Consider the following 14073-nt stretch of genomic DNA (forward strand, 5'->3'; position numbering starts at 1 on the left):
GGTCGCTATGAGTCACAAGCAACTTGACGGTACATAACAACAACACAACAATAACTCAGACTACAAAAAAGTCAAGATGAAGGCTGGAAAGGAATAAGGATTGTAAATAATTGTACTTGGTGGAACACTACGCAGTAAATTACTACCTAACTTGGGAGGGGCTGGAGAGCATTATGCTGAGTGAATTAACTCAGTCCTATAAGGACAAATACTATATAAAACCATTATTGTAGAATGAGTATGAGGATCCAAGGAGAGGGAGGGTGGAATAAGAAAGGTGAAGATAGGCGGGGAAAGGGTGTTAATTATAGGGTCATACAATTTGGTGGGTTGAGAGGCTGGTGATGAAGGAAATGGGAAAGTCCCTGCATGAAAAAAACAATGTATTCAAACTGTGTAAATAAACTAGTATAATAATTTTTTAAAAAATTGTATTTGGCACAGTAGGAAGAAGTAGAATTATATATGTTAATTAAATCATACACTCTGTTGATGGCAAGAGGGGGAAATAAATCAAAGGAATTAAAGAAAATTCGTCTGGTGAACAGATTTTGGTAGGGCTTCCATATAGTCTCACAGGCAGAGAGGATAATCAGGATAATACAATGCAAGTCAAAAAAGACCCAAGACCAGTATGAAATGGATGGAAAACATTGTTCAACACTGCAGAGGTCAATGAAAATGAGAGCTCCATGTAACTGTGAGAGAGAAAGTAGAGACGTTCAAGAGAAAAGACTCAACAGATTTCAGCTCAGATTTTGCTTGGTTTGTGTGTAGATGTTGTTACTGTTGTTATGTGCCATCGAGTCTCAAGTGACTCATAGTGACTCTATGTACAACAGCCCTGAAACCTGCTCTATCCTGTGCTGACTTTACTGTCTCTGACATACCTACCTTCATAACCTCAGTTACTGAATCAATCCACTTCAATTTGTACTTACACAACTTCCCTTTTTCTGAATTACAATATCAGCTCAAACTATAGTCTACTGCATATGCCCTCATTAATAGCATTGTTTTCTTTTTCCTACTTGAAATGCCACCAGTAGTTGTATGAGCAGAAGGAAAAATCCGTTTTAACTTAAGGGTTGCCATCAAATGTTCACTATCTCAACAAGTAGTCATCTCCATACTGCCTTTGTTCACATCAGTTACTTCCTTTAGGTCTACGTAATGCCTCTTGGAAGCAAAGATGACAAAGTGTCCTCTCACATCCTTTGGGAATGTTGCTCGGAGAAGCTATTCCTTGGAGGAGGGCATCATGCTTGGAAAGTTGGAGAGTCAGTGAAAGAGAGGAACACTCTCAACAAAGATGGACTGACACAGTCACTGCAGTGATGGGCTTAAGTGTGTCAAAGATTGTGAGGATGGCTTAGGATAGGACAGGGCAGGGTTAGGGTTATGATCTGTTGTTCATATCATCGCTATGAGAAGTACTTGACCAGACGGCACTTAACAACAAGGATGACAGCTATATAGAATATAGAAACATGGAAATATTTTGAGAGCTTGGCAGTGATTCACTACTGAGTTATAAGAAAGTTCCCTTCTCAGAAAACAACAAATGCTGGTGAGATTGTGGAGAAACTAGAACCCTTATTCACTGTTGGTAGGAGTGTAAAATGGTGCAACCACTGTGGAAGGCGGTATGGCGCTTTCTCAAAAAGTTGCAAATAGAAATACCATTCGACCCAGCAATTCCACTACTGAGAATATACCCCAAAGAGACCATAACTGCCACCCAAGCATATATACACACCCATGTTTATCATGGCTTTGTTCACGATAGCAAAGATTTGGAAACAACCTAAGTGTCCATCAACAAACAAATGGAGAGAGAAGCTGTGGTGTATCACACAATGGAATACTATACTGAATTGAAAAATAAGGAACTCATGCAATATTATTCAAAATGAGTGACCCTGGAAGACATTATGCTGAGTGAACTATCTCAGTCACAAAAGGACAAATATTGCATAGTGCCCCTGTTATAAAACGGGACTGACATCAGGGTTGGGGGGAGACTGAGAAAGATGGCATAAATTATGCATTGAAACAGATGAGGGAAAAAGCTGTTTAAAAAGGATATATGATTAGGTATTATTGTCATGTCAGGAGTCCAGAATGAAGGTGGCTTAGTGGAGTGGACTTTGGAGGAGGGATTGTATAACAATGAAAGATTTTTTTTCTTTTACTTTTCAAAAAGAAGAGCGAACCGGGGGAGAGGAGTGGGTAGGGAGGAAAGTGCAACAATGAATGAATGGAAATCCACAGTCTCTGTAAACTTCCATTAAAGATTAATAATAATAATAATAAATCTTAATAAAAAAAGAAAGTTCCCTCCTTTGCCATAGTGCCAAGGGATCTGGAATTTAAAAGTTTCAGTTTCTGTATCCTTTATATCTTGTGTTTGATAAACCCAAACTCACTGCCACCAAGTCAGTTTAGACTCATGATGACCTTCCATTGGGTTTTCAAGGCTGGTTTCAACTCGATATGTTGCATACTGTACAACCAGAGCTCCTTTGTAGAGTAAGTTGTTATTAAGAGCTGCTGAGTTGGCTTCAATTCATAGTGACTCCAATGGACAATAGAACGGAACCTGCTTGATCTTGTGCCATCCTCACGATCTCAGCACACTGCTGCCGTCACAGTGCTAGTCCATCTTGATAGTCCTCCTCTACCTTCCAAGCAGAATGTCCAGGGATGAACCTTCCTGATAACATACCCAAAGGATGTGAGATAAAGCTGCATCACCTCTCGCTTCTAAGTGAGGTGCAAGCTGGCCTTATTTCTTTCAAGATAGATTTGTTTGCTCTTTTTACAGTCCATGGTGAATTAAAATGCCATTGCTTGAGTCAGGAACACTTTAGTCTTTAAAGTGACAAATATGTTCTTTAGCCTTTTCAAGTGGTTTTTGGTAGTAGATTTGTTCAATGCAGTACATCTTTTGATTTCTTGACCACTGTTCCCATGGATAACGACTGTGGATTCAAGTAAAATTAAATCCTTGACAATTTTAATCATTTCTCCATTTATCATAATGCTTATTGGTCTGTTTGTGAGGGATTTATTTTCTTCATGTTTAGATAAAATCCATTGTATATGGTTCCCCCCCTTTTGTTTTGTTTTTTATTTTAAAACGTTATTTCTGAAGAAAAAAGAACAAAACGTTATTTCTGCAAAGCCAATCAAGAAGTATTGGAGAGCAAAGTGTAAAAGCTATTTTTGCATATTTGGGAACAGCAAACACTTAGTTTGAGAAAATGAGGACTAAAAACAATGGAATCAAAGGCAGTACCCTGCTACTTGTATCTTAAGTAGGATGCACTTCCTTAAGGAGTATTCCTTTCTTTCCTAATAGCTACCATATGATCCAGAACGCAATAGCTCACTTGAAAGGGCTTGACTCAAGGGTAAATAATGCCATGCCACCCAATCAGACTTCTTACTAAACAAAGCTGTAAACGGTGCTCAAGAAGGTAAGCTTTCAACAGATAAGTCTCTTGGATTTTGGGTTTAAGATCCTGGATCCTCCAGTTCCGACGCTGTCACATCCGATTCTTCATCATTGTAAATGTTTTCAGCCGTTTGCCATATTTGCATGATGCTGTCCTCAGACACTGACCAAATAACCCAAGGCTCATTGGAGTCTCAACTTAAATCTGATATCTTGGCTGTATGTCCTCCATGAATAAACAGAAGTTCTGGAGGTCCATCTTCTGCATCTTCTGCAGACTGCTCTTCTCCAATTTTACTTAAACCCCACACCTTGAAGCGGCGATCAATACCACTTGACGCAAGAATGGTTTCATTATGTGGAGACCAGTGGACCTGGAAAAAATTTCATCCTTTTAAGACTCAAACGTATGAAGCTTTAGTTTTAAATTATGCGGATCCTATAAACCTAGTCATATCTGCAGAGCCAGTGGCCAGAATGAACTTGCTGTAGGAATTGAAGGACAGGCAGTTGATCTCAGCTGTGTAGGCCTCCACTAGCTGGCTGGGCTTGGAGATGGTGTTGGACCTAGTGTCCCATATCATGAGTTTCTGGTCATCAGCAAAGGAGACAAACACAGACAGGTGCAGCAGATGCCAGGCCACATCCTCTACTATAGATTAGTGTCCACAATTTTGCCTTCCTTTGGTCCAGCATTTATAACCCATAAGCAAACAGTATGGTCATCAGATACACTGAGGAGATAGATGTCCACTCAGATTAGAATTCCAGGAAAGGCCATAGCCCTCCTTTTGGTGACCTCTTAAGCAAACATCAGGATTACATTCTCCACTCGGGTCTGGTTTAGCAGGGTGCTTTGTGTAGTCAAACACCAACACATCAGAAGATGGAGTTTTTGTAGCAATAATGTGGGGAGTCTGTGGTATGTAGTGAGCGTGGTTCACCTCATGGTTGATTTTAATTTCACTTTCAATTTTTCCTGTTACAGAACCAAATGCGGCAAATTCACCCGTGGCACTGTCACAGTGGGAAGCATCAAACTGGGCATCATCATGCCATCACCAAGTTCTTCTGCTCATCAGATGTGTGGGTCCCCAGCACAAGCCAATGAAGCAGAGCACGATCCTTTCCTTCTGAAGGTTTAGTCACTCCAGGAAGCCACTGAACCTTAAGACTCCCCACCACTGAGGAGCATGGGTCATGACCAGGTCATGCAGACACGGTGTATTCTTCTTCCTTGATGACAGGCTCCTCCACAGCATCTTCAAATAGCTCTCTTGACTCGCCTTCTTGCGTTAGCCCCTCGCCGCTGCCTTGGACTCCCCTATGTAGCCAAGAGCTGCCCGATTGCAGAGGCTCCTGCTTTTCACAGGCGTGTCAAGCTCTTCGAGCTCTCGAAGCCCAAGCTGCAGCCTGCCGCCTGCGTGCTCTCCAGACGCCGAGTGGTCCTCAGGCACCCAGGTACCGAGATTTGAGGCGCTCTCCCCTGTCTCTCTCCAAACTTGGAGCGAGACTGTTCAACTCGCATCTCTCAAAATCCATAGTACAGTTTTGAGCTCCATCAGAAATCCTTCACATTTTCTGCAAGCAAACTTGTATCATCTGCATAACTCAGGATGATAATGAGTCTTCCTCCAGTCTTCTTCTTTTTTTAAATTTTTTTTTAAAACTATTTTTTTGTGTGTATGTGTACCATCAAATCAGATCTGACAATACAGGAGGAGATTGTTCCTCCTTCTCCAACAGAGCATCTGGTGGATTCGAACCGCTCTTCTGGTGCACTTCTGGGATTGCAGTGCAACTTCTTTCCACTAGGCCACCAGAGCTCGCCCTTCCTCCAGTCTTGATGTCATATTCTTTATATACTTCAATTCTTATTTCCTCAGCAAATAGATTGAACAAGTATAGTTGAAAAGAATGCCACCCTGGACCACATCTTTTCTGATTTTAAACCATGTAGAATAGCTATAATGAACAGGTGATAGTTCATTATAATAATTCATCATCCTATTCACAACACTCTTTCTACCCAGAATCACCCATCACTAAACAGCCACCTGATGATTTGATAAGGAATGAGATACTGGCTGAATAGGAGTGACACTCTTTCCAAAGATGAAAAATTTCCTTAAAAGTCTTAGTGCAAACAAAATCATGTCCAATCATGCTATTTCAGGCAGTATTTAGGGAGATAGTTTGAGGAATGGGGACTTTACACCCCACTTCCCATTGCTTCTTTTGGCTTGCACCCATAACCACAAAAACTTCACTGATTCCCTTGACACCTTGATTGAACTTTTGGGAAAAGTTAGGAAAAAAGACTGAAAAATGTGAGTAAAAAATGGGACACGTGAGCTGATAGGCCTCCGCTGCTGTATTTCCTTTGTCATGCTATCCATCTGACAGACAGAACCCTCCCTGAATAGTCTGAAAATGCTGCCTCCGTTGCATGGAGGTCTTGCAGCCTTATCTAACTCACTGAACCAAAAGGTACAGCGACTTGGGCCTCTGACAATGACAGGACTCTATTTCTATGCACCGTGGTTAACAACATGCAGAACCACCCATTTCTCAATCCTGTGTGCGTAGATGAGAGTTGTTGTGTTCTTTTGAGTCAGAACTGACACACGCACTCCAATAGGCTTTCTAGACTCTGTAAATCACCCGGGAGGAAATCACCCACCTTTCTTCCACAGAGCAGCTGGGGGATTTGAACTCTCTGTCTTTGGCAACTATTTTTTCACCCGGCCACCACAGCTCCTGGAGAAAAGGATGGAGGACTGAATGGACAAAGAGTGGTTAGAGCATCAACACTGCGTTAGATGAAGTGAGGGGAGGAACTGGGGGAAAGGGGTATATGATTATTCATTATATGGGTGACAACAATCTGGAACAGGGGGAGCATTGCAGGGAGAGCTAGAGGAATGGGAGGGGAGGGGGAAGAAAACATGCAATAATGAAAAAATTAAACATTTAAAAAACAGCATTTGTCACCATTAAATATAATAGTTACAGAAAAATGCACATGTTACTAAATGCAGATCTTAAAATTTTACAAACTAAAAACACTTGACTGAGTAGACCAGCAAAGAAAGCATTACCAGACCCAAGTCCCCCTGTGCTCCCTCCCTAACACTACCCTTAGCCATGAATAAGCACTACCTTACCATCTAGTGCCATCCTAAGGTCTAGAATTGCATGTCTATTTGTATCTGGCTTCTTTTGTTCAGCATAAAATTTATGACACGTTTTCATGTGTACTTGTACATTGTTGTATAGTATTCTACGGTGTAAGTCTAAAATTTCTCCATTCTACCATTGGTGGGTGATTCATTTTCAGTTTGGAATTATTATGACCAGTGCTGCTGAGAACATCCTGGTGAACGTCCTTAGATGCACACACGTAATTATTGCATATGTTCTCTTGCCTTTGCTGCATCTGTACAATTGCATATAAATCTGGGAATGGAATGAACAGGTGACAAGCTCATCTGTGCTTAAGTTTTTAAAAAATGTCTGTCAAATAGTTTTGAAAAACGTCTACACCAGGGAGCTCTGGTGGCCTAATAGCAAGAAGCTGTGCTTTCATCTTGAAGGAGCGTGATTCGAATCCACCAGATGTTCCTCTGGAGAAGGAAGAACAATCTCCTCCTTTGCCAGTTGGATCTGATTTGATGGTACACGACAAAAAAGAAAGAAAAAAGTGTCTGGGAAAGTCTGCTGTTAGGGACCTCTCCAAAGTACTGAAGAGCAATGGTGTCTCTCTGGAGACTAAGGCGCATCTGATACAGGCCATGGTCTTTGTTATCACCTGTTATGCATCAGAGAGCTGGACAATGACTAAGGAGAATAGAAGGAAAAGTAATGCCTTTGAGCTGTGGTGCTGGAGAAGAGTATTGAGGGTACCATGGACTCCTAGGAAAACAAACAGATTCATCCTGGAAAGGGTCAAACCGGGCAGCTCCTTGGAGGCAAGGATTCTGAGGCTCCATCTAACATACTTTGGACATGTTGTAAGGAGGTACCAGTCCTTGGAGAGGGACATCATGCTTGGGAGGGTGGAGGGACCGCGCAGGAAGGGAAGGCCCTCTATGAGGTGGATTGATTCAGTGACTAGGGTAATCGGGATGGGAGTGTCAGAGACAGTGTGATTGGCACAGGACAGAGCAGAGTTTAGGGCTGTTGTACATAAGGTCGCTATGAGTCGCAAGCGACTCGACGGCACATAACAACAACAACAACAACAACACCTTTTACACTATCATTATAAGCATGGTGTGGGAGTATTTACAATACGATCATAAGCGTGATGTGAGAGTGGTTTTTGCCCCAGATTCTTGGCAGCGCTAGGTATTATAAGAGTTTCCATTTTTCATTATATGGTGTGTGCATGAGGGTGGCTTGTTTTTATTTTAGTCGATATTTGTTTGATATCTTTTTGTGAAATGCCAACTCAAGTCTTTTGTTCATATGTTTACAGTCTTCCTTATTTAACCACTCTGTCTTTTCCACTCTCTTTACTCCTTAAGAAAAGCTGAATCTTCTTTCTGTTTAAAACCCCAAGTGACTTACAGCAGATAAAATAGATAAATTCATGGTAATATTATTATAACATTCGCAGAATATTATTCACTCATTGTTGCTGGGTCGGAACTGAGTCATAACGACAGAATGCGGTTTCCAAAGCTGTAAATCACATAGTATGTTGCCCATCTTTCTCCCTCAGAGCTGTGGTTGAATTTTAATCACCAGCAAAGTACAGCTTTTAAGTTAGTAGCACAACTCCTTATGGGCAATGCTACCAGAATTACCTAGACTATTACCCAACAATAAGAATAATGTTGTGTTATGAGACCCACAAGACTAAGTAAATCTCACAAAGGGCTCAGCAAAAAAGGTTGAAACACAAAGGAACCCTGGTTCTTTCTGCATGCCATTCTCAAAACCAACCCTTGGTCAGTGGTTTCCTAGCATCAGGGTTGGTAGACAATGTTGCCTGCAAAAGGGCAGAGCGGGATATTTTGGGGTGATGGAAATATTCTACATCATTATTTCAGTAGTGCTAGTGTGGAGCTTCAGAGAGTTCTGGTGGCCTAGTAGCAAGAAGCTTCACTGCAATCTTGAAGGCACGAGGTTCAAGATCACCAGCTGCTCCATGGGAGAAGGATGGGCAGTCTTTTCCCAAGTGATTAACAGCTTCTGAAAACCCCCTGGAGGGTCAGCTCTGACTCAACAATACACAACACATGGAGCTTCTTAAATAAGCACGAGTAATAAGTGGGACAACATTCTTCTACGTGGTCTAGCACTATACAGAAGTAACTTGTGGTTGCTGTGATGGTAAACACTGTGACACTGATGTGTCAAATGCAATAACAGTTACCCATGGTGGACAGGGTTCGGTGGAGCTTCCCGATTAAAACAAGCTTGGGAGCAGGAGTGGCATCCACCTCTGAAACGGCTTGCCTCTGGAAACTCTACGAACAGTCTTTCATTCATAGGGTCGTTATGAGTCTTCTACCACTCGACGGCACTTAACAACAACAATAACATGGAACTGATATGTTTCTCAAAGTTCTGTAAACTATACATCATTCACAAAGAGTATTTAAATCATGTTGTTGTTGTTGTTGTTGTTATGTGCCATTTACTGAAAGCCAGCACACAGCTGACCCTCCAGTGGATTGTTCAGAGGCTATAAATCACACAGGTGGAGATTGCCAATCTTTCTCCTTTGGAGCAGCTGATGGATTTGAACCTTGTTCGTTGAGGTTGACAGTGAAACACCTTACTAATTATACCTCAGTAAAAACATGAAGCCCTTTTACTGAACCTACTATGTGAAAACAACAGAATTGTGGCCAGATTATGGCTTCTCATGTTCCATTATGTCATTCAAAGATGCAAGTGAGTTCCACTGAGAGGGCTATCTCCCTAGAAGGAAACAGAGCTGCTGGTACCTTCTGAAATAACTATTTTGGTTCAAGACATCACAAAGTCTCGTTCTGGCTACTTTAGCTACCACATACCCCACAAATGGTTTCGTTTCCACTCTCTCGCGGCTGCCTGCCCAATGAGGCAGCCAGCACACGTAAGAAGCTGGCCCATCACCACACTGAAAGTATACAAGGAGAACACAGGCATTTCCAAACACTGCGCTGAGAAAAGAAACCTTCCTCCCAAGTTTCCCCAACACGGTAGCTTGCAGGAGCCAGCTGCAGTTGTTTTTTGGGGTTTTTCCCCCCTGTGTTTCTCAAGGGAGACCTGACAGGGACCACGTCTCAAAAGGCTCTTCTCACATGGAGCCCCAGAGCTGTGGTATTTTAATAGCCCTTCCCAGTCGCTCCCCTGGGAACATATTATTATGTGATCATTAGTGATGGGCAGAGCTCACTAGTTTCCAGGGTTGAACCCGAGCCAGACATTGAGAAGCTCTCCTTGTTGACAAATCAGAATCTTCCCCATTAATGTTTCCTCTCTCTTTCTGTTTCTCTTCCTCCTTGCTTTGGTTTCATTTTTTTTTGTTTTGTTTTGTTTTGTTTTGTTTTCTTATTTCCTCCCAGCTTGGATGTACCCCTGGTCATTTCTCTCTTTTCATTGTGGAAGGAAGAGAAGGAAGGAGCTTGAGATTCCCACTGACACCTCACCTGACAAGCATGCTCTCTCCCCCCACGTGGCTGTGTCCTGGATCAGACAGAATGGGAATCAAGAACAAGTTATTCAGATGCAGCCAGAAAACTGTGCTTGGGCACTCACTGTGTGTCCATGACCACACTTGGATGCATGCAGTGAATGGTCAAAAGGACACATGCGTAGCTAGCAAATCAAAGTTAGCAAATCAAATCCACAAGAAGTACCTCCAATGAGGGAGAGAATGGTTTAAAAGGGATGTGTGATTAGGTATTATTGTTATGACAGGACTCCAGAATGAAGGCTGCATAGTGGGATGGACTTAGGGGGAGGGATTATATAACAATGAAAGAATTTTTCTTTTACTTTTCAAAGACAAGAGTGGACTGGGGTGGTGGAGGGGTGGGAAGGGAGAAAAGTGCAACAGTGAATGAATGGAGATCCTCAGTCTCTGTAAATTTTCATTAAAATTAATAATAATAATAGTTGTTGCTGTTGTTGTTATGTGCCGTCCAGTCACTTGCGACTCATAGCGACCCTATGTACAACAGCCCTAAATTTTGCTCTGTCCTGTGCCAGTCGCACTGTCTCTGACACTCCCATCCCGATTACCCCAGTCACTGAATCAATCCACCTTATAGAGGGCCTTCCCCTCCTGCGCTGTCCCTCCACCCTCCCAAGCATGATGTCCCTCTCCAAGAACCGGTCTCTCCTTACAACATGTCCAAAGTACATCAGATGAAGCCTCAGAATCCTTCCCTCCAAGGAGCTGCCCTATTTAACCCTCTCCAAGATGAATCTGTTTGTTTTCCTAGCAGTCCATGGTATCCTCAATACTCTTCTCCAGCACCACAGCTCAAAGGCATCACTTTTCCTTCTATTCTCCTCAGTCATTTTCCAACTCTCTGATGCGTAACAGGTGATATAGCAAAGACCATGGCCTGTATCAGATGCACCTTGGTCTCCAGAGAGACATCATTCCTCTTCAGTACTTTGGAAAGGTCACTAACAACAGACTTTCCCATGGCAATATGTCTTTTAATTTTCTGGCTACTGGTGCTGAATGTTGACTGTGGAGCCCAGCAAACTAAAGCTGTGAACAATCTCAATCTCTTCACCATCCATCCTGATGCTGCCAGTTGGTCCAGTGGTGAGAATCTTTGTCTTCTTGACATTGAGCCTCAGTCCATATTGAAGGCTGCAGTCCTTGACCCTCAGCAGCAAGCGCTTCAGGTCCTCCTCAGTTTTCAGCAAGCAGGGTTGTGTCATCTACATATCGCAGATTGTTGATAGATCTTCCACCAGTCTTGACCCCACATTTCTCCTCATAGACCTCAGCCTCCCAGATAACCTGTTCTGCATACAGGTTGAAAAGGTATGGAAAGAAGTACCTCCAAAGAAAGGCCTGGCAATCTACTCCCAAATGGGACCAGACTTGAAAACCCTGTGATGTAGCTCCGCTGTGTACATGCACGGTTACTACGAGTAAGAATTATTTCAGTGACACAGAACAAGAGGAAAGTGTTTTCTCAGAAGGGCTCCTGTCACAGAGGAGTTGCTGGGACAGAGGTCAGTAAATGTGATTAGCAAGGACATGAAGGCACCATTACTGACCAGATCTTATGCAGTAGTCAGGGCTATGTTGCGTTGTGTACCACTGAGTTAGAACTGACTCATAGCTCATCACCCAGCTGATTTTCAGAGATAGTTTAATTGCACGAAAGGAGATTGACCACCTTCATCTTCCTCCCCAAGAGCAGCTGGTAAATTTGAACTGAGCGTGTAGGAAGGCTGAACTGAAAGCTTGAAGGAACTACAAAATTGATATGTGAATTCTTCCTTACAGGCAATAATTTCGGTTTCTGGAATACAAGGATAAATCCTTGAACTCATTATATCTACCCTCAAACAGTTCTATCAAAAATGTCCATCGAACTGGTGAGCATTATGCTAAGTGAACTAACTTGGTTCTATAAGGACAAATACTGTATAAGACCATTATTATAGAAATAGAAAGGTAGCTTAGTAAAACATGCATGAGGATCTAAGGGGGGAGGGTAGGAACAGAGAGGCGAAGGATGGGCGTGGATGGTAATCATAGAATCACACAATGTGATGAGTAAGTGGAGGGGTGGGTAAAGGAAATGGGAAAGATCCAGTACGAAAAACAATGTGTATGAACGTTGTAAACAAACCATTATAAAAGAAAAATTTTCTTTTAAAAAAAAAATTTCCTGTCCATAGTTTTCACTGCTAACAAACAGAAGTGTTAAGAATTTTTATTTCAGGGGAGCTCTGGTGGCCTAGTGGCAAGAAGCTGCACTGCAATCCCAGAGGCGCACGGTTCGAAACCACCACATGCTCTGCCGAGGAAGGAGGGACAATCTCCTCCTGTATCAGTCAGATCTAATTTGACAGTACACGCACACACACAAATAATAAAATAAAAAAAATTTAAAAAAAAAAGAATTTTTATTTCATTATCCTTTTGGAGGATAAGAGGCTGAGCAGAATATGAATTTCAATGTTGATTAATTTTATAAAATATTATGAATGGGGAAAATTGTATGAAATTCAATGTAAATGAAGACGGTGTGAAAACAATGTATGAGAAATTTGTAAGCAAACCAGTATAAAATAAACATTTATTTAATTAAAAATTACTAAAATAAATTATATTAAATTCAAGGACAAGGTCTTGCTCCATTGTTTATGAGGATACTGTGAGGAGAGGACTCGAAGGCTCTTAACAACAACAATGAATTCTAATCTACTGAGCTTCCACCCCAAGTCTGAGGGTCAAAGCCTGAATTTGTAAACCACACCCTGAACCCAGGAGTGATGTGATCTTGGGGACAGTGGGGACTCGTCTCATCTTCCATTAGAGGAATCCCAGGATACAGCATGTCCTGTGACCTCGGGAAAGATTGGGAACAGCCAGGTCAGAGGCAGCAGCTGGCCTGGGAGGGCTGCCAGATTTTCCAGGACGCGGACACATTCAGAAAGGGAGAAAAGGGAACACTGGAGGGGTGTCTGGCAGGGGGGCGGACAGAATGATAAAACTGGATTTGCATGTTTCACTCAGTCCCCAAACACCAGAGAGTTACTTAAGCTAATATGTATTTTCTATTGAACACATTTTCATCTGTTCGTCTGAAACTAGATTTAGTAGAATGTGAATAATCTCTCGTAGTTACAACATAATATTTGGATGTTTATCCAAAGAGCAGCCACTTACTTTGGACCAGAGTCTCCTTGTTGTTGTTGTTGTTGTTGTTATAGGGTGTCCATTTGACTACAATTCACAGGGACACCTTGAACAATGAATGTGAACCTTGCACCATCCTCAGGGTCTCCCACATGCTCTGTGCCAATCCACCTTGTTCAGTGTTCTCCTCTCACCCCTCCACCTCTCCTATCAAAATGCTTTTTCTCTATGCATAACTAAATTAGAGAGACCATTTCTGTCATGATCAAGACTTTCTTCCAGCTTGCCAGGAGACTGCAATTAATGTATCTGTTACTTAAGCATTTTCCCCCTTCTATCTATCAGATTGTTTTTGGTGAAACATTCTTCTAGGTCGTGTAACCCTGGTCTGTCCACTTGCTGTACAGAGATAACTTGTGGTTGCTGTGAAGCTGAACACTGTGACACTGATGAGTCAAATGTGCGAATGGTTACCCATGGTAGACAGTGTTTGGTGAAGCTCCCGGATTAAAACAAGCTTGAAAGCAGGACTGGCATCCACTTCCACAACAGCTTGCCCCTGGAAACCCTAGGAACCTGGAAAAAGGACGAAAATTATACAGGAGGTGTCCAGCACTTTGGTTTATAGGGTCGCTATGAGTCGCCTATAACTCGACAGCTCTTAACAACAGCAACATCTATCAGACCAAGTGGCTCCATGTCTTACTAACTTTCTGGATTCTCCTTAATAGTTCATATTATCTCTGTGCCTTCTTTAAAAAAAAAAGTCATATTA

The 14073-nt window shown here is 42.1% G+C and overlaps 1 pseudogene; it reads right to left on the reverse strand.

The window, feature by feature from the left end:
• Positions 1 to 3519: 3519 nt before the first annotated feature.
• LOC102870302 lies at positions 3520 to 4735 on the reverse strand (annotated as a pseudogene).
• Positions 4736 to 14073: the final 9338 nt, after the last annotated feature.

Source organism: Elephantulus edwardii, unplaced genomic scaffold (assembly GCF_000299155.1).
Source record: "Elephantulus edwardii isolate Elephantulus edwardi_28Jun2011 unplaced genomic scaffold, EleEdw1.0 scaffold00138, whole genome shotgun sequence".
Taxonomy (NCBI): Eukaryota; Metazoa; Chordata; class Mammalia; order Macroscelidea; family Macroscelididae; genus Elephantulus; species Elephantulus edwardii.